We start from the raw sequence: 25,835 nt of genomic DNA on the forward strand, positions 1-25,835 counted from the left end.
AGGCGGTCCTGCAGATTTAAAGAAGGGGAATGAAAAAGTTAACTTACCTTATAATTAGTGTTGAGCGATACCGTCCGATACTTGAAAGTATCGGTATCGGAAAGTATCGGCCGATACCGGCAAAATATCGGATCCAATCCGATACCGATACCCGATACCAATACAAGTCAATGGGACTCATGTATCGGACGGTATTCCTGATGGTTCCCAGGGTCTGAAGGAGAGGAAACTCTCCTTCAGGCCCTGGGATCCATATAAATGTGTAAAAGAAAGAATTAAAATAAAAAATATCGCTATACTCACCTGTCCGACGCAGCCGGGACTTCAGCGAGGGAACCGGCAGCGTTGTTTGTTTAAAATTCACGCTATTACTTGGTTACGTGAATTCCCGGCTTGTGATTGGTCAGGTCGGCCATGTTGCCGGGACGCGGACCAATCACAGCAAGCCGTGACGAAATTACGTCACGGCTTGCTGTGATTGGTCCGCGTCCCGGCAATATGGCCGCCCTGACCAATCACAAGCCGTGACGTCACGGGAGGCTGGACACGCGCTCATTTTAAAATGGGCGCGTGTCCAGCCTCCCGTGACGTCACGGCTTGTGATTGGTTGCGCCGCGGTCAACCAATCACAAGCCGGGAGGCTGGACGCGCTCATTTTAAAATGGGCGCGTGTCCAGCCTCCCGTGACGTCACGGCTTGTGATTGGTTGCGCCGCGGTCAACCAATCACAAGCCGGGAGGCTGGACGCGCTCATTTTAAAATGGGCGCGTGTCCAGCCTCCCGTGACGTCACGGCTTGTGATTGGTTGCGCCGCGGTCAACCAATCACAAGCCGGGAGGCTGGACGCGCTCATTTTAAAATGGGCGCGTGTCCAGCCTCCCGTGACGTCACGGCTTGTGATTGGTTGCGCCGCGGTCAACCAATCACAAGCCGGGAGGCTGGACGCGCTCATTTTAAAATGGGCGCGTGTCCAGCCTCCCGTGACGTCACGGCTTGTGATTGGTCAGGGCGGCCATATTGCCGGGACGCGGACCAATCACAGCAAGCCGTGACGTAATTTCGTCACGGCTTGCTGTGATTGGTCCGCGTCCCGGCAACGTGGCCGACCTGACCAATCACAAGCCGGGAATTCACGTAACCAAGTAATAGCGCGAATTTTAAACAAACAACGCTGCCGGTTCCCTCGCTGAAGTCCCGGCTGCGTCGGACAGGTGAGTATAGCGATATTTTTTATTTTAATTCTCTCTTTTACACATTTTAACATTAATGTTGTTGCGATACCCGATACCCGATACCACAAGAGTATCGGAATCCCGGTATCGGAATTCCGATACAGCAAGTATCGGCCGATACCCGATACTTGCAGCATCGGAATGCTCAACACTACTTATAATGTGATTATAGGAAGGTCTTTGGTGGATACAGAGTGTATGTCCTTAAAGACAATGTTAAAGTATTGTTCAGCAATTTTTGCACTTAGTAGAATACCCGGTTGGGTAACAGGAGTTATTTATAGCCTGTAATTTATAATGTTTAATGTTTAACCATGTTTTGTAACGTTCAAGTGTCCTCACCTCCCATAAAGGGAAGCTTGTTCAAGTATACGTATTGTTATTTGCACTCAACAAAAATTGTATGTCTTTTTGCTAAACTTGTATTGTTGTTTTCTTCCCAGTCCCGGAGTACTGTGTTTAACCAGGGGGGAGTGCAGCGCTCCAGAGTCCTGGTCGTTGCAGTACTGTGGCTCCGCCACTATGGGGAGCTGTGGTGCGTCCGATGGCACTGAAGGAGTTCATCTGATCAGGTATCACAGACACCAATACATTTCACAGCCGGGCCTCCGGGGGGAGCTAAGGGTGCTATTCATTAGGCCACTCCCCACCATAGTGGGTAAACTGGGGGTCAGGCAGGAAGTTAGATCAGAAAGCTGACTGGGTTGGAACCAGGCAACACCTTGTGGCAGAGGGTGTTGTAGGGGAAGATACAGTAGGGTCTCTGTCAGGGGTGGGATCCTGACAGAGGCTTGGCAACGAGAACGAACGTAACGGGACCATGCCTGCTCCGGGTAGCGGCGGTACCCAAGAAAGGATTAGATGAGAGATAGATTGTGCTGAGTGAGAAACGGGATCACGCAAAGGAGAAATACCAGTAGGAGTCGTGCTGTAAGATCGAAGCAACATCCTACTGAGGCGCACTACCGGTGGCCGGAACGCCGAGGGAGTAGAATAACATTCAGCTTCAAGCAATACTCCAAACAGCGGCAGGGCAGTCAGTCTCAGGCGGGCTGTCTAACTCAAATCACCTATGAAGTCTTGGGAGGCAATTGTTGGAGAGGGGCGTCTCTAGGGTCCCGGAAGAACTCCAGGCCTACCCGTCAAACGGGTGCCGTTCCTACCCGAACCTCAGGGAGGGACGGAGGATTAGCAGAACATCATCTAATCGAGTTGTGAGGGAACATCAGAAACAGACACAACAGTTGTGGGGTACTTTCCGTAAGCACAGCAGGGAAGGACTACAACACATAGCGCTAGGGGGAAGGCACAGATTTCCTCCTGTGAAGAGAACTCTGGAAGTGCCATTGGACCGGCCGGACTTGCGCAGCCTGGTGAGCCGTATTCTGGATTGAGGACTCAGAGATCTTCAGTAAAGAGGTAAAGAGACTGCAACCTGGTGTCCTCATTATTTACCGCGACCTGCACCCCACAACTGCACCATTACAACACCACTTATTGCACCGGACGTCCCCCCACTGACAGACAGGGCCACGGACCGGGTCTAGCCACCGTGACAACCCCAGAGCAGAGACTCAGAGGCCCGGCTCCGGGTACCCCTCGGCCCTGCGGCGGTGTGGGGGCGCTCCACAAGCATGGTATCTTTTGAAAAGGCGGCTATGGCTTGTGCTGCCTTAGTAGAATGGACGTTTCGGGGTGTAGACCAGGTGGCTTTTATAGTCTTTTGGTAGACGACCCTGATTCTCCAAGGATCAAAGCCATGGGTTGAGTAGTTTGGGAGCAGAAGAGCCCCAGGAGTGGTGACCTTAGGATATCTTAACCAGCTAGGTGTGGGAACCCCACTTGAGTTAGGCATATTTGCACAGCATTTCAACTTTCATTCTTTTAAGCACACTTTCTTTTTTGTGCCTTCTAGATTGGATTGGGATCCGGTCAATTTTACAATAATACACCAGTCACTATTTAGTTTATTTTCTTCACTGTGTGTCCTTGTCACAAGGACATTTCAGCATGCGGTTCCCTTATGGTTCCTTCCTGATCGGTCAAGTGGGGGGAGTGTGTGGTCAAGAGGTTCTGCTCTCTCCTGCAAACTCCAGACTATCCTTTCTCGGGAGGGGAACCGATCTAGCCTGGCTTCTTATTTCACTATTTTGGCTACCCTGGGAAATACTGGGATCAAGACTACCTTATGTCTCCCTAGGCTTCTGCTATGTGACGCCACTGTTACTAGATTCTCACTGTGACCTTCTGTTCTGGAGAGTAGGGATGGTTCATGGGAGGTCCTTCTCCTTTTCGAGCAGGCTGCATCCTTGTGCACTTTTTTCATGACACTTGTCCACTTTAAGTTCTGCGATGTAACATATTTTATGTCTTCAGAGATAATTCCGTCTCTTACTTCTAAACTTCAATGCTAAGATCCTGTTCCTGGCAGAATATTAAGAGGTGCAACTGTGAGTTAGGTCAAGGGAATGAAGTAAGAGGAAAGTATCTTAAATTTGAAAGAACTGAATAGAAAACATTTCGCCCAGGACAACTACCTTTAAATGTTGTCATAATTTACAGCCATGGGCCAATGAGTCCCTTAATCAGTCACTGGTGGGAATCTGTGTGATCCTGAAGTATTTTACCTCTGAATAAGGCAATTGTGATGGAAATGGAATAAGGACAATTACTTGCAGGCAGGCATTTGAGAAACCCTATTGCCCCATTGTATCAACAGCTATTTGTGTGAACTGTTCCATTGACTGCAAGGGTCACTATTCACTGCATCTCACCACAGCAATTAGGCTTGAAAGGATTGGAACTGGGAATAATTTGTGTCCATTTTTCGACTTCAATCTTTTTCGTAAGAGAAATCACCGAGGTCTATCTAGCTCGCAAGGAAAAGTCCAAAAGAAATAAAGTTCGTATTTCTATACTGAGTTTTTATCATTCAGTATTAAAAGAGTTTGAAAAGATATCTTTGAATGTTTGTAAAATAGCAAGAAATATACATGTTAGTACTCATGTACTGTAAAGAGGACCTGTCTACAGATCAAAATGGACCATTTTTGCTTTTATTTTATTCCCGCTGCTCTCCTATTTATTCTGGGTTGTTTTGTATGGTTTTTTTAATCCGCCATGCTCAGTTTTATGGTATTTTCAAGCGGGCATGGCTCACAGGGTACTAATGCAGAGCAGCGTATTGACACGCCAACAGAGACTTCTGTGCTCACCACAAAAATGAACACTACGTAAAAAAGACAGTATCACTGGAAATGTATGGTGCATTAAAAAAATACACAGGGGAGCTGTAGGAATAAAATAGGAACCAAAACTGGACACTATTGACCTGGTAACAGGTCTTTAATCAAAGGTGCCCCAATCTTCCTCCAATAGAAGAATCAGTCACCGTAAGGTCTCAGTAGCTCTGCTTAAAACTAGGCTTCTAAACAGGTCAGAGTTTCCAGTGTCAGCATATTGTTACTTGTCAATGGGGGCTGGCTAATCTTGCCCCCTTTTCTGTGATGGCTAAAGTCAAGATGAAGGCATTGCTATTGAAATGAGGCAGTCAGCCATCAAACTTTATACACAGCGGTAGTCACAAGCCATTTTCAGAACAGGCTCTCCTTAACAATCATAGCATCATACCTTAAGAATCATAGAATCATAGAATATTAGAGTTGGAAGGGACCTCAAAGGTCATCGTGTCCAACGACCTGCTTAATGCAGGATTCACTAAACCATTTCAGACAGATGTCTACTGATGGCCTGTTTCGCTTTCATTGAGAGTTCCTTTGACTGCATGCTGTGGGTTCACAGCAACAGCTTCCAAATGCAAATGCCACACATATGATAAGATGCAGATCTTTTTACTGCTTAATTCATAGAATCATAGAATGCTGGAGTTGGAAGGGACTTCAAAGGTCATCGTGTCCAACCCACTGCTCAATGCAGAATTCACTAAACCATCTCAGACAGATGTCTGTCCAACCTCTGTTTCGAAGACTTCCATTGAAGGAGAACTCACCACCTCTCGTGGCAGCCTTTTCCACTCATTGATCACCTTCAATATCAATCTCACCCATTATCAATCCCAAGCCAGAAGTCGAGCATCTGAGGCCCTAGTCTGATGCAAATATTGGGAGATTGTTGCAACTTTATTAAAGGGATTGTCTGACCTTGGGATGCAAATCTGCAGTCACTCTATGTGAGGATTTTTCAGTGCTGGCGCCGGGAGCGGTGGGCAAATGGCTGCAAGTACGCAATTTGTATACATGCAGTTATGTGCCGACTAGATGTGCACGACATCATATGCTTGTGATTACCTGATAAAGAAGATCTTCCTTTGCTTCCAAGCGTGACATCACTCTCCCCCTGAGGAACGCAATGCCACTGTAACAACCAAGACCCTGGGGTGTTACACAAGCATATTGAGCAAGGCTGGATACATCTAGTCAGAATGTGTCCAGAAATATAAAAATCACATACTTACAGGCACATTACTGCCCGCTCCCAGTGCCGGTACTGAGAATCTGTACAATATAAGTCACTTGTACCCCAAGCCTGGAGAACCTCTTTAATTGAAGTATAGGAGTAAGTTGTACACTATAAGGACAAGAACATTGGAACACTTGTCCTAATCGCTGAATTCAGGAATTTCATTCAATCCCATTGCCCCTCAGTGTAAAACATCTAGCCCCAAACAATGTCATCTGCCTTTACTAACACGTGACAGGATGGATTGTTCTTAAAGGCTCAATGATACCAGCACGGTCCTCTAATAGGAAATAATTGGTGTAAAAAGTCAGTTTGTAAAATGTAATCTTTCCTAATTATTCTCCCGTCAATTATGAGTGTTGTTATTGAAAAGTGTCAGTATTCAGGAACCACAGAAACTCAGCCATGAAGTTTGAGACCCCCATAAAGTGACAGAGTGGTGTAACAGAGTGCTAAGGAGCAGAATGCCAGGAGAACGTTACCTGCCTGACTACATTGTGCCAACTATAAGGTTTGATGGAGGATGGATAATGATGTGGTGGTGTTTTTTTCAGGGGTTGACCTAGGCTTTTAAGGAAAATCTTAAAGAGAGCCCATCAGCAGGTTTTTAGACCCAAAAAGCCATCACAGTAAAGTACCTGTAATGATGATTGCTTCCACACCTTTATTTTACAAATCTGTATCTCTGTTGTGTCATAATCCATAGGAAAATTTTTATGCAAAAAAGCTTGCAGGGGGCTTGGTCTGCACCTACAGCTCTCTGGTTTCTCCCGCCTCTTTCTCTTTCTGGCGCTAGTCTTCTGCTAATGATTGACAGGTTACTCTTCTGTGTGACTTGCTCCTCCCGGCCAACATTCTTGGATTGGTCCATTCACCGTAACGTCGTCGTAATGACATTGTGAGAGCCAGAATATCCATCTGCATATGCGCCACCTACCGGGAATGTCATACCAAGACATTCTGGACAATTTTTTCTAACTTTGTGGGAGCAGTTTGGGGAAGGGCCTTTTCTGTTCCCCATAACTGTGCCCAGTGCACAAAGACAAGTCCATAAAGGCATGGCTGGAGGAGTTTTGTGTGGACGACCATAACCGACTCTAATCTCAACTCCATTCCACATCTATGGGACTAACTAGAATGGAGACTGCAAGCAAGACCCTCTCCTCTAACACCAACGTCTGACCTCACAAATGCTCTTCTGGATGAATGGGCAAAAATTCCATAAACACCTCCAAAATCTTGTAGAAGTCCTTCCCAGAAAATAGAAAAATGTTATAGCTGTAAAGTCTATTAATGTCTATTGCTTCAGAATGGGAAGTCATAAAAGCTTTTATCGGTGAAATGGGTAGGTCTATATAGTGTATATTCTATTATTTTACACAAATCTACTAAAGATATTTTTTAATTCTGGACAACTCCTTTAAGTAGATAATAATACAGTAACTGAGTCTCATTGTAATCCCTTCGACGTTAACCTTTTTTTTTTAATCATCCGATCAAGAAATATTCAGCTTATATTTCCAATCTTGAACATGAGAAATGAAAATGATATTAACATGGGACTTGTTTTTAGAGCTGTATTATATAGAACTTTAAAAAAGCTGACAAAAATGCGCTTCTATTCTCTGCGGTTGCTAGGTAACCACTCATTACTGTGGAATACTTCATAAACTCGGAACCCTGGCATTCTTTGAAACATTTCAAATATTTACAAAGCATTTTTTTTTGTCAGTAATGCTTTCATTATGAGCAAATGTGATTTCTGTTTTCCCAAAGTGTCAATTCTCACCTAACAGATTTTTAAGCCAAATTAATTCAGGGCACAAAATAAAAAAAACACGATGCAGTGTGTGCAAAATAGTAATTGGTTCACAATAGTGTTGAGCAGGACTTTTAGGAAAAACATAGCTCTCAATAGTCAATGGTATCTGCACATAACATTTCTTTCACACTGGCTTAGGAGCCTGAATCTATATTATGTCAGTATCCGATGAATGTGAATGGGGTTTTATTTAAATGTTTCATGCTACCATGATAAAAAAAAATACGGAATATGGAAATGAGTAGTTTGCTGTTTATTTTCCATGTTTTTTATGTGAAAATGCAAGGATTTGTCCCAGGGAATGAAAATGGTTCTAGTATTAATGCAAATCTATGGCATTTCCAGGGTCAGTCTTGGATATCTGCAACGGAAAAATCATATCTAATTTTAATCTGGGGTGTGACCATATGCTTAAAGAATCACTACCATCAAAGTTTTTATCCTCTTAATATATTGCAGTCATCATATTATATAGCACTGTGTACTTACAGTTGCTCATTTTGCCTTTCTACCCATTTAATTCTTCTCTAAGTTACACAATTGGATGTGTTTAAAAAAAATGTTCCTGTGCTGAGATAATCTTATAAATGTGTCCCTGCTGTGTACTGTGTAATGGGTGTGTCTGACCGTGCTGGAACATGGTTGATCATACCACATCACCTAAAATTTTGTTTAAAAACAGGCAGAGAAATGTTATACCTCACAGAAAGAATCATTGTGATCCCCAGCTGCCCTGGCTGTATACTCTTTCTTCCTCCCCTTCCCCGGAGCTGTGGTATGATTAGACCATGTTCCTGCACGGTCAGACACAGCCATTACACAGTACACAGCAGGGGCACATTTATAAGATTATCTCAGCACGGGAACATTTTATTTAAACACATCTAATTGTTGAAATTATTATTATTCCAAGATCTATTGATTATAATACAGTTTTCTTTGTGGAAAATCCCTTTAAGTCAACCTCTCAAAATGTGCGCAACACTCAAAAATCATGTTCTGTGTTGCAAACAAAAATACATTAACAACGGTGCAAATGTCATGATAAAAGTACATGAGTTTGCTGCAATGCAAAACAATTTGTTATCAAATGAAAGCTCCTGCATAACATCTGATTCACACGTACATGTCCAGTCTCTAAAAAAAAAAGATCCTTTCATTATTCGTCTGATTGTCCATTTTTCATCCTTTTTTGTTGGTTTGCATTTGTTTTTGCCATTAATGTGTCATCTCTTTTTCTCACATGCAAAAAAAAAGCCTAATGGAGGTTTCTCAAGTTTTTTCTAGCAACTACAGTGTGTCCATAAAGTCATGGTGCACTTTTGACCATTACATTTTGGCGCCCTTTCTCTGGCCCAATCATATCAGACCTGCTCATCTGGAGAGATAGTAAGAACCAATCAAACAACACAAACTCATTTAAGCTGTTGCTGAGCCCCCAGTCAGATTAACCCCTGGTAAACTGAACTCTGATTAATACACTGCCAGGTCTGTGACATCATGCAACCACAAGTTTATGCCAGCTGTGTGGTTTTCCATGCCAGTCGAGATGTGGACGGCACAGAGGAAAGTTCAGTGAGTTCTGTGGCTCGCTAAATTCGAATCTGTGACCAAAGTGCTACGTGATTATCGGTGCGTTTATAACGAAGAGCCACCACATAGGAATAACAATACTCGGTGGGATAAGCAGTTGAAGGAAACCGGCAGTTTGGTGGAGAAATTCCGTTCTGGTAGGCCATCAGTCAGTGAGGAGTCTGTAGAGGCTATACAGGATAGCTACCTATGGAGCCCTAAAAAATCTGTGCGTGCGTGTGCTCGACAATTACACCTAAGCAAGACTACAGCTCAAAAGGTGTTAAAGAAACGTCTCTGTTTTACGGGGTACAAATTGTAGCTGTTGCACGCTATCAAACCAGTGGATAGACCCAAGCGATGCGCGTTTGTTATAGATATGCTTCATGAGATCGACAATGATGCAAGATTTTTGCAGAAGATTGTGTTTAGCGATGAGGCGACCTTCCATATCTGTGGACATGTTCATTGACATTAATCACTTAAAACAGGGAATCAGATGTTATTCACTCTGTTACACCAGACGTCCTTACCCGTGTGTGGCAAGAACTTCACTATCGTTTGGATGTGTGTTGGGCAACAAATGGAGCCCACATCAAACTGAACTGAATAGGTATGAAACTGGGAGAGTTTTTCCTTTTATTTGGAGCAGATTTCACGTTTCTATCCTTTTTTGTTGCTTTCCAGTGACTGGTCAAAAGTGCACCATGACTTTACGGACACACTGTATTTAGTGAAAATGGATTCCATCCATGTGCTGTAACAGCTTTTTTCAGTAAAAATAAGACAAAAAAGCGAGGTTAGGATAAGCATTTGAAAAATTTTCCGTTTAAAAAAAAAAAGGATGATTCGTAAGTCTGGCTTTTCATAACTGTATGTTCACATCTGTATGACTTCTGTTTTTGATATAAACAATTTAAAAATAATACTAAAATGCCTAAAACAGTTTCCTACTAAATCTTTGCAATGGATACTGAACAATGAATGTCGTGCGGATGTGCACAGTGGCGTCTATAAGTCTTCTTTATTCTACTGTAGCACTTGTGCATTTGTTATTGCCTTTTATTGATATGGCATTGCATGCCTGTAGACCTGACTTCACCTTATTGTGGGTGTGTATAAATTTTAGGGCTCATACTCACATGTGAGAAACTCGGATGAGTCTTGCACGTCAATACCCGGCACTCAGGAGCGGAGCATGCGGCTGCATGTATTCCTATGCGGCTGCACGCTCTGATCTGAGTGCGGGGTGCAGTGCCGGGTATTGGCGGGCGAGACTCATCCGAGTTTCTCACATGTGAGTATGAGCCCTTATGTGAGTGATTTTATCCAGTGTGACTAATAAAACACATTATTTATTTGTTTTATATAAAAAAAGCTTTTAGTTCTTTGCTAATCTTGTTTTTTGCTGCCTTGCTACAAATTTCCCTTCAGTTACACCATTGGGTGGCTGCTTTTTATACATATATATCTTTCTGTTTTGGAACAATTTCACCATGACTAATATGATAAAAATGTGTTGCACTGAAAGCAAAACAACATTATCCTAGGGTACTAAAATATAGCTTCAGGTGAAAGTAGATCCAATAAAAAACAGGAAAAGGTTTTATCTATAATAAAGCCAGTTTCTATTAAATTTCACTGACAATGTTCAACCAAAACTGCAACTCGGTCAACTGCAGTAATGCAGAAAACCAATAACAGATCTCACCATCCACAAAAGCTCCCAGAGCAGCCTGTCAGTCACAGATGCCCAGGCCCTTCCTTACATATAATGATCTCTTGTGCCACACCTTCTGATGGAGGCTACCGTTATATGGGGTACAGAGCCTAACTAAGGCAAGGTTGAAGACTCCATCGGAGGTTTGACTTTGCGCTATTTTTGCTTTATGGTCTTCGGTGAGGCAAAGGTAGTCCAAAATATACATATGTAGCTGCCAACATTTCTACTGATGTATAACCAACCCTACCTCTACCCAGAATGCCTCCAACCCTTTCCAGTCCACCATGAATTACCTGCTTTTGTGGTCCTTACGGACTAGGAGTCCTGGGAGCTTCAGAACAGTTGGCAACTATGAATATTTACCATATATACTCGAGTATAAGCCGACCCGAGTAAAAGCCGAGACCCCTAATTTTGCCACATAAAACTGGGAAAACTTATTGACTTGAGTATAAGCCTAGGGTGGGAAATTCAGCAGCTACTGGTAAATTTCAAAAATAAAAATAGATACCAATAAAAGTAAAATTGATTTAGACATCAGTAGGTTAAGTGTTTTTGAATATCCATATTGAATCAGGAGCCCCATATAATGCTCCATATAGTTCATGATGGGCCCCATAAGATGCTCCATACAAAGTACGCCCCATATAATGCTCCATAAAGTTCATGATGGGCCTCATAAGATGCTCCATATTAAAATATACCCCATCTAATGCTGCATAAAAGGTTAATGATGGCCCCATTAGATGCTCCATAGAATATTATGCCCCATATAATGCTGCACAAAGGTTGATGGCCCCATAAGATGCTCCACAGAATATTATGCCCCATATAATGCTGCACAAAGGATGATAGTCCCATAAGATGCTCCATAGAATATTATGCCCCATATAATGCTGCACAAAGGTTGATGGCCCCATAAGAGGCTCCACAGAATATTATGCCCCATATAATGCTGCACAAAGGATGATAGTCCTATAAGATGCTCCATAGAATATTATGCCCCATATAATGCTGCACAAAGGTTGATGGCCCCATAAGATGCTCCATGGAATATTATGCCCTATATAACACTACACAAAGGTTGATGGCCCCATAAGATGTTCCATAGAGTATTATGCCCCATATAACACTGCACAAAGGTTTATGTCCCCATAAGATGCTCCATTGAATATTATGCCCCATATGCTGCTGCTGCTGCGATTAAAAAAAAAATGACATACTCATCTCTTGTCACTAGGAGCCAGGTGCCGGGGTCCTGAGCAGGCGGGGACACCGGTGCGCAATTGGGGCCAGGTGATGGTGTCGCCGCTGGCTCAGGCCCCCAAAACTTGCAATATTCACTTGTTCCCGTTCCACCGCCGTGTGCCGCTGTGTCTTCCGGGTCTCTGCAGTGACTGTTCATGCAGAGGGCGTGCACTAACCATGTCATCGTGCCCTCTAACCTGAACGTCACAGCCAGAGGACGCGAAAGACACAGCCTGGCGGTGGAACAGGGACAGGTGAATATCGCATGGCTCCCCCTCCCCCATCATACTCACCCTCCTGGTGATGTTGCTGCTTCTCTGATGGTCTCTGGCGCCGGGAGCTTGTTCCTGTGTTCAGTGGTCACATGGTACCGTTCATTAAAGTAATGAATATGCGCTCCACGCCTATGGGAGTGGAGTTGCGTCCATACTCATTACTTTAATGAGCAGTACCACGTGACCGCTGAACAGAGGAAGAGCTGCGGGCGCCGGAGACCATCGGAGAAGCAGGGAAGTGCAGAGACCGCACCGGGAGCAGGTGAGTATGATGTGACAGCCGCCACTCCTGCAACTCCTCCTCCCCCGCCAACCCCCTGGGACAATGACTTGAGTATAAGCCGAGAGGGGCACTTTTAGCCTAAAAAAATGGGCTGAAAATCTCAGCTTATACTTGAGTATATATGGTAACTTAGGACTCTGTTTGACTTCCTTTCTAGGATAGTCTACTGAGTTCCCTTCCACAGTAAATATACACTCAAGCTCTAAATGCCCCCATACACATTAGATGGCGGTCAGTTGAACAATTCTTCAGATGATCATTTGGCCAACAGCCTTCTGGGTCATTTCTCCAATACACAGTAGAGCCGGTCGGCTCAGCGCTCCTGCTCCTGTGTTCTCTATGAGAAAGCCACAAACAGATATCTCTGCTGGCGTCCTATCTACGGGAGAGCAAAGCCAAAATCAGACATGACCATTCAACATTTTCGCAGACAATCCGTTGGCCAGTTCTCCTGTATACAGTAGAGTGTTGGTAGAAACCGTCGATATCGATGGGTGCAGCCACCATAAGTCTAAAGTGAGAAAGACTGACATCTTCCATACAAAGTAAAGCCTCCCATACACCTTAGATGGCTGAGCGCTGAACCATGATGGTTCAGTCAATCATTCAATCGACAACTATCTTGCTTGTCTCTTCCATATGTAGAGGTGATCACTCGGTCGAGCACTCCTGTGTTCTGTATGAGAGAGTCGCGCCATGCATTGAAATCAGGCATGCCAGATCCTTAACTCCCTCAATAATCTTCTGTCCAGGGCCTCTATACACATTAGTCTGTCGTCCGAACCTACCGATATCAGCGGGTTCAGCCGACGTTCATCTAAAGTTCATCTTAATAGCTAATAGCATTACATTTACTGCAGGTTTTGGGCTAGCCTGGCTGAAAAGAGGGCATGAAGTGTGTTGTGAACTATATTTCTTGGCTCCCTCTTGTGGTCATTAGTGGTATTTCACTTGGATCATCTTTCTCCAAGTTGGTACCCACCTGGTTCGTTAGGCCTTGGGTGTTCCTATTTAGACTTCCTGGAATCTCAGTCTAGTGCCTGGAATCGATGTAGTCAGTCTATGTCTGTTTGCTCCTGACTCCTGGTCTCCTGTTCTTTGCAAAATAAGCTAAGTCCTGCTTTCTTATTTTTTGTTTATTCGCATTGCTTATATTTTGTTCCAGCTTGTTAATAATGTGATCCCGATTTTTGCTGGATGCTCTAGGGGGCTGATATTCTCCCCCCCACACCGTTAGTCGGTGCGGGGGTTCTTGGATATTCAGCGTGGATATTTTTGTAGGGTTTTTGCTGACCGCATAAGTCCGCTTCCTATTTTCTGCTATTAATTAGTGGGCCTCTCTTTGCTAAATCTAGTTCATTCTTACGTTTGTCTTTTCTTCTTACCTCACCGTTATTATTTGTTGGGGGCTTGTATTATAACTTTGGGGTCCTTTCTCTTGAGGCAAGTGAGGTCTTATTTTCTCTGAAAGGGTTAGTTAGTTCTCCGGCTGGTGCGAGACGTCTAGAATCAACGTAGGTACGTTCCCCGGCTACTGTTAGTTGTGTGATAGGATCAGGTATTCGGTCAGCCAAGTTACCACCTCCCTATGAGCTAGTTTTTGTGTTTGCGGACTTAGCTGGAACTTCTGCGATCCTCTACCACTAGGATCATAACAGAAGTGCTCCTTATCACGTGTCACCATTTCTACTGCCTGCCATCATTACATCCTATGCCAGTAAGATACAGTACACCTTCCGTACCTATACACTGGTTTGGCCTTGTTAGAGCAAATGATTTAATATATTTTTTATGAATTTTATTAAAGGACTATTCCTTTTCCACACAGGAAATTTGTTACCATCTTTTTCAGTTAGCCATTAAAAGGTATCAACCACTGAGGACTCTCAATTCTAAACATCTTTCTATTCCTTTTCCAGTGAGTGATAACATATCCCAAGAATATAGCCGCACGCAGAGTCTGTATAGGGAAAAACAATGAGGGGGGCTATAGCACTAAACCTGCACTGCAACCCCTTATTATCAGGATTGTGGGGGCCCAGAGGTCGGATGTGCACTTTCTAAAATAAGAATACCCCTTTAACTTCCAGGACACTGTACAAGGGGCTTATATAAAGGGAACCCATCACATTGTACACGTAGTCTGATCTGTGGACAGCACGGTATAGAGAAGAAGAAGCTGATCAGGATGATATATAGGATTGTTAGAGAAGATTCAGTATAACTTGTATTTTATTCATGGAAATCCCTGGTGTTTGTATTTATGAGTCCAGTGGGCGGTGTTACTAGTCATTGACAGCTATTTCTGCATACACAATACAGGGAAGACTGCCAATCACTGAGTAGAACCGCCCACTGGACTCATACATACAGACACCAGGGATTTCAATGCATAAAATACAAGTTATACTGAAACTTTTCCCACAAAAATATATGTACAAATCTTATCAGCTCCCCCTGCTCTATAGCATCCTGCCTGCAGATCAGATACAATTTTCGACATGAAAGGTTTCCTTTAATATATGAACTAAGCGACCGTCTGGAATAAATTTAGAGAGGGCCCTGTCCACAATAGTTTTTAATGATAAAGATTGCATCTACAATTCCCTCCTCCCCCAGGCAATCGTACCCCTCTTCCCCCCGGGGTAATCGTACCCCACCCCCCTTGACAATCATACCCTTCCTCCCCACTAGGCAATAATACCCCTCTCCCTCCGTTTAAAATCCTACCCCTCCACCCCCCAGGGAGTTGAACCCCTCCTCCCCCCAGGCAATCATATCCCTCATTCTCCCAGGCAATCCTCCCCCTCCTCCCCCCAGGCAATTGTACCCCTCCTCCCCCCTAGATAATCGTACCCCTCCTCCCCAGGCAATCATAGCCCTCCTCCCAAAAGGCAATTGTACCCCTCCTCCCCCCAAGCAATCATAGCCCTCCTCCCCCAGGCAATCATAACCCTCCTCCCAAAAGGCAATCGTACCCCTCCTCCCCCCAATCAATCATATCCCTCCTTCCCCAGGCAATCATAGCCCTCCTCCCAAAAGGCAATTGTACCTCTCTTCCCCCCAGGCAATCGTACACCTCCCCCCAGGCAATCATAGCCCTCCTCCCCCAGGCAATTGTACCTCTCCTCCTCCCAGGCAATAGTATCCCTCCTCCCCCAGGCAATCATACCTCTCCTCCCCCCAGGCAATCGTACCCCTCCTCCCCCAGGCAATTGTACCCTCCTCCCCAGGCAATCATGCCCCTCTGCTCCCCAGACAGTCGTACCCCACCTCCCCCCTAGACAATCGCACCCCTCCTCCCCCCAGGCAATCATATGGCTCCTCCCCTCTAGGCAATTGCACTGCTCCTCCCCCCAGGCAATCATATCCCTCCTCCACCCAGGCAATCGTACCCCTCCTCCCCCCCAGACAATCATAGCCCTCCTCCATTCCAGGCAATCACACCCCTTCTCCCCCAGGCAATCGTACCCCTCCTCCTCCCAGGCAATTGTACCCCTCCTCCCCCCAGGCAATCGTACTACTCCTCCCCTCTAGACAATAGTACCCCTCCTCCCCCCAGGCAATCATAGCCCTCTTCCCCCAAGGCAATCATACCCCTCCTCTCCACAGGCAATCGTACCCCTCACCCCCTAGCAATCGTACCCCCCAGGCAATCGTACCCCTCCACCCACCCCTCAGGCAATCGTACCCCTCCTCCCCCAGGCAATCATACCCCTCCTCCCCTCTAGACAATAGTACCACTCCTCCCCCCAGGCAATCATAGCCCTCTTCCCCCAAGGCAATAATAGCCCTCCTCCCCCAAGGCAATCATACCCCTCCTCTCCCCAGGCAATCGTACCCCTCACCCCCTGGCAATCGTACCCCTCCCCCCAGGCAAATGTACCCCTTCACCCACCCCCCAGGCAATCATACTCCTCCTCCCCCTAGACAATCGCACCCCTTACCCAGATTTCAGAGTATTCTCTGTCTCCGACATACTGTACTTTTGAGCTTAAATTTGCTGTGTGGCAGCATCAGACCCGACCGGCTTAACTGTATAAAGAAAAGCAATTAATTCTTACAAGTCCAGACACTAACTCTTCTCTTCTCTCCTACCAGTCACAACACAATGATTCCCAGTTTAATTAATAAAACTATTTGGACAATAAAGGTTCATAAATTATTCTTCCATTTCACGAAATATTACCAATTGAGGTCTTGTAAATGCCCTAGCGAGATTTCTCCGAGGCCGAGCCTACAACATGCAGGGACTAGTTACAGACTTCCCAGGAAGGACTGAGGGTTGTGCAATCACATAAGTATAATGTACGTGGATTTAAGCTGTGATCACTGAAATCTTGTGCTGACAGGTAATTGTGGCAATCCGCTCCATTGTACTGAGGTATTAAAGACCAAGAGGATAATCTCTAGCGTACATAGCAATCCACCGAGGGTGAGTACAGCACTCCGCTTTATAACTCTATTATAGGTATAGTGCACTGGAGTATGACGGACAGATATGATGTCAGGTACGTTCATACAATGTATGGGTGCGGTTTAGCACATCCACCTACCACTGTATTACCTAGAGCACTTTGTAGCTTCGCTTTCATGTTCTCCATCACATTTCGAGAGAACGGGACACAAAGGTAACACTTTCTGATGTACATAGATATAAGCTAATGCTGGATTTTATATGTTGATTTTTGCTAGTATTATAGTATTATATGTCTCTCTCAGGCTGTGATCGCTGGTTGTTAAACTTGGCTAGCAATTCTAAATATTTCCTAGCGCACAGCATGAGCAGCAAGCTGACAGTGATCTGACCACTTGTGACAAATGCTTTCAGTGCCCCGAGGATAGAAATCCCAGGTGGATTCATGATGTTTTATTCATTTATTTATTTGAAACATTTCATTTTTTTATCTGAAATTTTCCTTTTATTTTATGTGCGTATAACCTTATTTATCAAGTTTCCAGATCTGATGTATTAAATCGGCTTGAAAATGTATACTATACTGTGTGCTGAAATTTGGTTCTGACAGTAATGAATGGATGGAGGACTTCTTCCAAGCCTCTTGTACATACAGATGTACAGTTAGGTCCAGAAATATTTGGACAGTGACCAAATCTTGGTGATTTCAGCTCTGCATTCCACTATTTTTTATTTAAAATGAAACAACTGAGATATAATTGAAGTGTAGATTTTAAGGTTTAATTTAAGGGGTTGAACAAAATTATCCTGTGAAATGTTTGCGAATTTCAACCATTTTTCTGCAAAACCTCCTCATGTCAGGGGCTCAAAAGTAATTGGACAAATTAACATTACTATGCAGGTGATCTTAGTTTCATCTGTCCAAAGAATGTTTTTCTAGAACTGGGCTGGCTTCTTTATATGTTTTTTTTTGCAAAGTCTACTGTGGCCTTTCAATTTTTAACACTGATTAATGATTTGCACCTTGTGGTGAACCCTCTGTATTTGCTCTCATGAAGTCTTCTCTTTATAGCAGACTTAGACATTGAAACACCAACATCCTGGAGAGTGTTCTTCACTTGGGTAGATGTTATGAAGGCGTTTTTCTTCACCATGGAAAGGATTCTGAGATTATCTACCACTGTTGTATTCCATAGACATCTAGGCCTTCTTGAGTTCCCAAGCTCACCAATGCGCTCTTTTTTTTTTTTTTTTTGCAGAATGTACCAAATAGTTGATTTGGCCACTTCTAACATTTCTGCCATCTCTAAACATGGATTTTGTTTTCATCTTAGTGATGGTCTGTTTCTCTTCCATTGAGAGCTCCTTTGACCACATGTTGTGGGCTCACAGCAACAGCTTCAAAATGCAAATGCATCACCTATGATAACCTTTTTTCCCTGCTTAATTCATAGAATCATAGAATGTTAGAGTTGGAAGGGACCTCCAGGGTCATCGTGTCCAACCCCCTGCTCAATGCACCTTCACTAAACCATCTCAGGCAGATGTCTGTCCAGCCTCTGTTTGAAGACTTCCATTGTCATAAAGTTTTTTCTAATATCTAATCTGTATCTTCTCCCTTTCACTTTCATGCCAATGCTTCTCGTGTTTCCACGTGCAAATGAGAATAAGGATGATTCCTCTACAATGTGACATCACTTCAGATTTTGTTGACAGCTATTAAGTCTCCTCTTAGCCTTCTTTTTTGCAAGCTATATATTTTCAGATTCTTTAACCGTTCTTCGAAGGACATATTTTGCAGTTCGCTCACCATCCTGGTAGCTCTTCTCTGAATTTGGTCCAGTTTTTCAATGTCTTTTTTAAAATGTGGTGCCCAGAACTGAACACAGTATTCCAGATGAGTCCTGACCAAGGAGGAGTAGAGGGGGATAATTACTTCACCTGACATAGATTTTATGCTTTTTTTTAATACATCCTAGTACTGTGTTTGCCTTTTTTGATGCTGCATCACACTGTTGACTCATGTGCAGTCTGTGATCTATTAGCATACCCAAGACTTTTCACATGTGCTGTTGCTATTTCAGCCCATTCTGTAGATGTAATTTTCTTTCCCAGATGTAAAATCTTCCATTCCTCCCTGAAAAATACCATTCTATTAATCGCTGCCTATCATTCAAGCTTATCTAGATCCTTCTGAATCCTTTCAGTATTCTCTAGCGTTAGCTGTCCCTCCTAGCTTTGCATCGTCTGCAAATTGAATCAGTTTACCTTCAGTTCTCTTATGTAGATCATTTATAAAAATGTTGAACAACACTGGTGCCAGGACAGAGCCGTGTGGTACCCCACTTGAAAGACTCTTCCAAATGGATGTGCAACCATTTATTACCACTCTTTGAGTACGATCACTGAGACAGTTATGAATCCACCTAACCGTAGCTTTGTCAATCCCATACTTGGTCATATTTTCAATAAAGATAGTATGAAATACTTTATCAAATACTTTGCTGAAGACTAGATATACTATATCTACATTTACCTGATCCACCCAGTCAGTTATTCCATAATAGAAGGAAATTAGATTAGTCTTTTATGACTTGTTTGCTTCAAACCCATGCTGGCTCTGGTTAATTACTTTATTTATATCCTAGTACTTATATACTTTGTTTAATACATTGTTCAAAGATCTTTCCATTTTATAGAAGTAAGGCTCACTGGCCTGTAATTTCCTAGCGCCATCTTCTTTCATTTTTGAAGATAGGACCAATATTTACCCTTCTCTAATCTTCTGGGACTACCCCTGTTCTCTAGGATGTCTTCAAAGATTCTGGCTAGTGGTTCTGCAATTTCCTCTGCTAACTCTTTCGGTACCCTAGGATGTAATTCATCAGGACCAGAAGATTTAAGTTGATTTAATTTAGCTAAGCGTTCCTGACCATCTCTCTGTTTATAGGTAGTGTAGATTATTTTATTCCTTCAATGGCACCAGGAAGATCAGTTGATGTTACAATTGCTTTCTTAGAGAACACAGATGGAAAATAGGAATTTGAAAGTTTGGCCTTCTCAACATCATATTGACCACTTTACCATTTTCTTTGAATAAAGATTTTTTCTACTCTTAATTATATTGTGGTGATCCCTACTTTTGTGCATACGCTTGTTCTTGTTCGTTACTATTGCCTACTAGTATGCATATGGTGATCCCCTTTTGTACGAGAAGATTTTGGATGGTGCCCGCTCAACAAAATTTGTACAAGATAATAGAAATTAATGACGTTTAAAATATACGATAGTCTTGATTAATCATTTGCAAATTTTTTTAAGTGACTTTTCTTTTTAGTCTTTAGTCGTTGCCGATTTCATCTTCAAAATAGTACTTGGGTTGATACATTTTGTGCAAAATCAAAGATGCTCTTTTTTTTCCTCTTTACTTTTTTTCCCCTAGTTAGAGCCTTAAAACACGTGATGTTTTAAAATTTTGCAAATTAGTCTTCAACTATGCAAAAATAAAAATAGTCAAATGTTATGCTCCAGTAAGGTGCAGCAGAGCAATTTCACAAAAATGTTGTGACATTTTTTTGAAAAGTAAAAAATGATAAATTAAAAGTCACAAATTATAAATGAAACTTTAAAATTCTGGATAAGGAAAACCACACCCACATTGTGTTGAAAAAAACACACATACGTAACAGATAAAAGTTAATGTAAAAAGAAAGATGCAAATTAAGTAAAGAATAAGGCGCCAATAAAAAAAGTCACTACGACAACAATTTTACTACACACAAAAAAGACACCAAGACAATGGTGAATCAGGGTATTTGATGTAAAATAGAGAATAAATGTAAAAAAAAGTAATTTTTTTTAGGATGGATGCAGAGTACCGATGTGGAAAAGAGGGGGGCAGACATGACAACTAAAGAGTTAGCAATTAGCAGGGAACGGAATGATTAAGCAAAGAGTTAGTCAACTCTTCAAGTGACCATTCAATACATCAGTCTGGATGGACACAGACAGAATAAACTGAAAGATATTATCCAAAAAAGAGACTGGAATATATAAAACGTAACATTAGATAGAACAAAAGAGATAATAACAGAAGGTAGGATAAAAAGCAAAAAAATGGAGCTAAAAGACAAACAAACCGCATGCCGTCTGTTCCTCTTGTCATTGAGTCAAATGCATAAACAGAAACTTTAAAGGGATTGTCCAGGCTTGTGACTAAATGTGGCTGCAGACAATCCTTCACAGTGCGCACTGTCAGGATTCTTCGGCGCTTAAAGAGATTTCCGGTCACATTCCGACTAGACAAGTCATGCTCCACTCATTTGAATTGAGTGAAGTTGCACATGTCTAGTTGGCAAGTAACTGCATGTATGCAAATTGCATTCTTGCGGTCACACACCAGCCACTCCCAGCGCCGGTAAAGAGAATCCTGAGAGCGCACACACTGCGCGCTGTGAGGATTTACAAGTCTTCAGTCACAAAGTGCCTATAGACTACAGCCCGAAGCCCTGGAAACCCCTCTAAAGTTGTTCTATATAACATGTAATGTTACAAACATGAAAAATCATATAAAACATAAAAATAAATAAGTGCTGGATTAGATTCGTGACTTGAATGTTGTAGTCTCGGTAGCTTGTAGGTCGCAATACAACCACATTCACTTTTATAATGTAGCGACGTAGCATTGTCGTGCTGTGATCTTTGGCCAAGCATCACATATCGTGGTCAAGTTTGCCATTATGGCTCAGCCATAAAGTGACTGAGAGACAAAAAAAGTCAGATAAGCCAAAATGATTTATCATTCAGGTTGCCGATCCAACATATCCAACTAAGAAATTACAGCGGGGTTCTGTTTGGTTGCTATTAGCAGTTTTTTTCTCTTAGTTGTAATAAATAATGTCCAACATTATCCGTTCTTTTCTATCAGATGTTGGCATGAATGAAAGTAATAAATCAATGGCCTATAATTGAGAAACAGCAATCAAAGGTTTCAGCCAATATTTATCTTGGCTTCCGTCGGCTTTACTAATTGTTTTCCAGATTTGTGTTGTTTGTTCAGTCTTGAGCTGTTCTAATACATGTGAACAAAGCAATGTTTTTGTTTAGTGCCCAAGAGAGAAAACCATGTGTGTCCGTGGGCAAAGTGGGCAGGCTGTACATTGCTTTTTCTGTCTACATCATTAACCTCTGATGCTACATTGGAAAACCTCCACTCTGCTGAGAAAACATTGCGCACAGGTTTCAGTCTAAAGCCCCCCCGTACACATTAAGCCGGTCATTCACATTACAGTAGATGGCTGTTGGCCGAATGGTGCTATGGCCGATCGCTTGGCGAACAGCCATCTCGCCTCTCTCTAATACACATTGTTTGGCTGATCGCTCCTGTGTTCTCTATGAGAAAGCTGACAGACATCCCAGCTGGCGGCTCATCTCCGGAAGACCAAAGTGATCGGCAGTCAAAATTCAGACAAGTGAGATCAACATCTCTATCGACCATCAGTTGACCCGCACCCCCATAGACATTAGAGTGTCGGCCAAACCCATTGATATTGGTGGGTCCAGCCTACATTATTCTAATGTGTATGGGGGCTTTAGATTAATGATGGTCGCACCCGTAGTCATCGATGGGTTCAGCCAAGACACTATTGTGTATGGGGGCGTTGGCGAACTGATCATCTGGTGTGACTGGGATCCGATTTTGGATACCGGCAGAGATCTGTTGGCAACTTTCTCAAAGAGAACACAGGACCGCTTGTCCAAACAAGTGCTCGTGTATAGCTGAGACAGCCAACATGGCTGTCAGTCATAGAATCAACTAAAGGATTGTTCATCCGACAGCCATCTACTGTGTATGGGACCTTAAGGCTGCATTCACATGCAGCTGTCAGGATGCTAAGAGAAGCTTAGGACATTACTCAGATAGATCTGTCTGTATATGAGTGCAGTGCGTATTCTGATATAATACCGCTATCCAGTTCCTATATAAAATTGCTATATGGTAGTGAAATTGAGGTAGGGGACAGATGGGGAGTCAGGCTGCACAGCTTTAGTTTGTAGTCTATAACCAAATTGTCTCTTCAGAGAGGAAGAGAACTAGAACTCTAGTGCCACCTATTGGAGGTAGCAATCCTAACAGTCAATGTTGACCATGTTACGAGCCTTGTCACATGACTTAGGATAATAGCCAAACCAGAATCTCAATTTGCAGACACTGTGTTTCAGGGTACTGCCCCTCGTCAGTGCAAAGTGGAGATCTCACTCTCACTCTCCGCAAGGAGAAACTATACTTCTTGGATCCCGGTCAGACGCCTCTCAATCAGCCAAACCAGATCTCCACTTTGCACTCCACCTCCCTATGGGAGGTGGAGCCGCATATTCATCACTGTAATGAGCGGTACCACATGACCGCTCACACAGGACAGGCTGCCGGCGCTGAGAGGAGGCATCGCGGGAGCTGGGTGAGTATTTCTCTGAAAGCGGGCAGGCACACGGGGGGGTGGGAGGCGGGAGGTGACCCCAAACTTTATTATTAACAAAAAATTTAAAAAAAACCCTTGATTTTTCATTCCTTCTCTCCAGCGAACGCTGCTTGGGAAAAGGAATGAATGCCAGCTTCAGCAACAAAAGCAGGGGACAGCGCTTAACTGTAGCACTGTTTCTCCTGCGGCGGTCCGTGCACACGGAGGAGAGTGCACACTGTTCTCCGTGTGCACGTGTACGGGACACTTTGCGGACCGTGCTGCCGGAGAAAAGCGGACATGTCTCCGTGTTTTGCACACGGACACATGGTACGTGAAAACGCGCTGACATGTGCAGAGACACATTTATTTTAATGTGTCTACGTGAGTCAGTGTCTCCGGTACGTGAGGAAACTGTCACTACACGTACCGGAGCCACTGACGTGTGAAACTGGCCTTTCTCGGTATTTTTGCATTCTGTGCAAGCCGGGGTGTGTCCTCCCTGCCTTGAGCTGGAAACTACATTTAAGAGCTTCCCTAAACTGGTGCCCTCAGGTCGGGACCCGGTCCTTTTGTCTGCCCTTATTCACACACTGAGGTCAACTCTAACACATGGTAAGGTTTTTAATATTAGACAATGTAGGACCGTCCTGATCAGGGTCACTTTGTCGATGGTGGGATAGCTTTTATGCTATTTTTGATCAAAACAGTATTACTAAGAACCCTGTGTTATTTAGATGCACTTTTGCTTTTTACTTATTTAGTTACAGCAGGGTTTATGCTTATTTTGCTTCTTGTAGGTTTTTCATTCTGTATGGAGCATTATATGGGGACGATCATTATACTGTATGGAGCATTATATGGGGCCAATTCTTTATGGAGCATTATATGGGGTCTATTAGGCCTCTTTCACACTTCCGTCATTTGGCCAACGTTGCAATGCGTCCTTTTGGAGAAAAAAACGCATCCTGCAAAGTTGCCCGCAGGATGCGTTTTTTCTCCATAGACTTGCATTAGCGACGCATTGCGAGGTATGGCCACATGTCGCATCCGTGGTGCAACGGATGCGTCGTGTTTTTGAGGTCTGTCGTGACGAAAAAACGTTCAATGTAATGTTTTTTTGTCCGTCCGAAACGCCATTTCGGAACTCCTCCCCCTCCTCCCTGGTACTCATAATGGGCAGCGGATGCGTCTGAAAACTGCATCCGCTGCCCACGTTGTGCACTATTTGCACAACGTCCGTCGGTACGTTGGGCCGATGGTTTGCGATGGCCCCGTACCGATGGAAGTGTGAAAGAGGCCTTATTCTGTATGCAGCAATATGTGGGGCTCATTATTCTGTATGGAGCACTATGTGGTGCCCATAATACTGTATGGAGGACTATATTGTTTGGCTTCTGACCTATGGATATCACTCATGTAATGTAAGAAGTGAAATCTTTTACACTGTACTATACCTATATTTTTCTACCGTATTTGTGCATCATGAATGGTGGTATGTGTCACAGGGGCAACTGAAACTCTTTCGCCCGGGGTCCAGGAAAACCTGGAGCCGACCCTGTCATTGGGACTTACGCCCCAACCCCCTGCAAAACAAGATTTGGGCATATGTGCTGACAGAGCCATAGACCTAATGGTGCTCACAGAGTGAACGTGTGCTCTGTCGTGCATCGTTTTCTGATGTGTACGCCTACAGGAGGCAGTCACCCCGATGTTTCTCTTCATGAAGGCACTGTCTGGTTGGCATTTGGCATGGGGACAATGTCTGGTGTGCCTGGTACTAGGCATTGAGGCACTATTCAGGTAGAAGGCACTGTATATGGACCCACTGGATGGCTGGCATTATTTATGAAGGCTCTGAACAGTATATTTTCACCATCTTTAGACAACTAACTGGAATTACTTATGTCTGCTTATCTGGCACCATGTGTGGGAGCATATGTCTATCAGGTACTGTGTATGAAGGCAACTTATTTAGTCAACATTACCACAATATCCTGCAGAGAGGCGTAGCTGGTAGTTCAGCTTGGGATTGGGGGGGCAAAACATCTGATTGGGGCCCTAACCTAGGTAAACATGTTTACAACTATGGTGGCGCACCCTAATCATGTGTCTTGGGGAACCTCAGCAGATCACTATGCCGTACTGAAAATAAATCCCAATACAGAGACCAACACATATTACCGCCATATGGTGATCATATAGTGATAGATACCAGTCCTACAGAACATACAAGTGATTACAGTACATGGTGATTTACAGCTGATGTTCTTTCTAATGAAGTCATTCACTTTTCCAGTCTTTTCTAACTGGCTTAGAAAAACAT

General features: G+C 43.5%; 1 protein-coding gene across 6 annotated transcripts in view; it reads left to right on the plus strand.

Annotated features, from left to right (window-relative positions):
• CHL1 (cell adhesion molecule L1 like) overlaps positions 1–25,835 on the plus strand; it is a 133,263-nt gene that overhangs the window by 16,092 nt on the left and 91,336 nt on the right. The window contains exon 1 of one of the 6 annotated variants that reach the window (XM_077278071.1): positions 16,946–17,069. The exons of 3 other annotated variants lie outside the window; for them this stretch is intronic. The gene's annotated coding sequence lies outside the window, so the exon portion shown is untranslated. Of the gene's footprint in view, positions 1–16,945; positions 17,070–17,243; positions 17,266–24,058; positions 24,125–25,835 lie in introns of those variants that run through there. 2 more of the 6 variants (XM_077278073.1, XM_077278072.1) reach the window with 2 other exon arrangements.

This window comes from Ranitomeya variabilis, chromosome 8 (genome assembly GCF_051348905.1).
Source record: "Ranitomeya variabilis isolate aRanVar5 chromosome 8, aRanVar5.hap1, whole genome shotgun sequence".
NCBI classification, from domain to species: Eukaryota; Metazoa; Chordata; class Amphibia; order Anura; family Dendrobatidae; genus Ranitomeya; species Ranitomeya variabilis.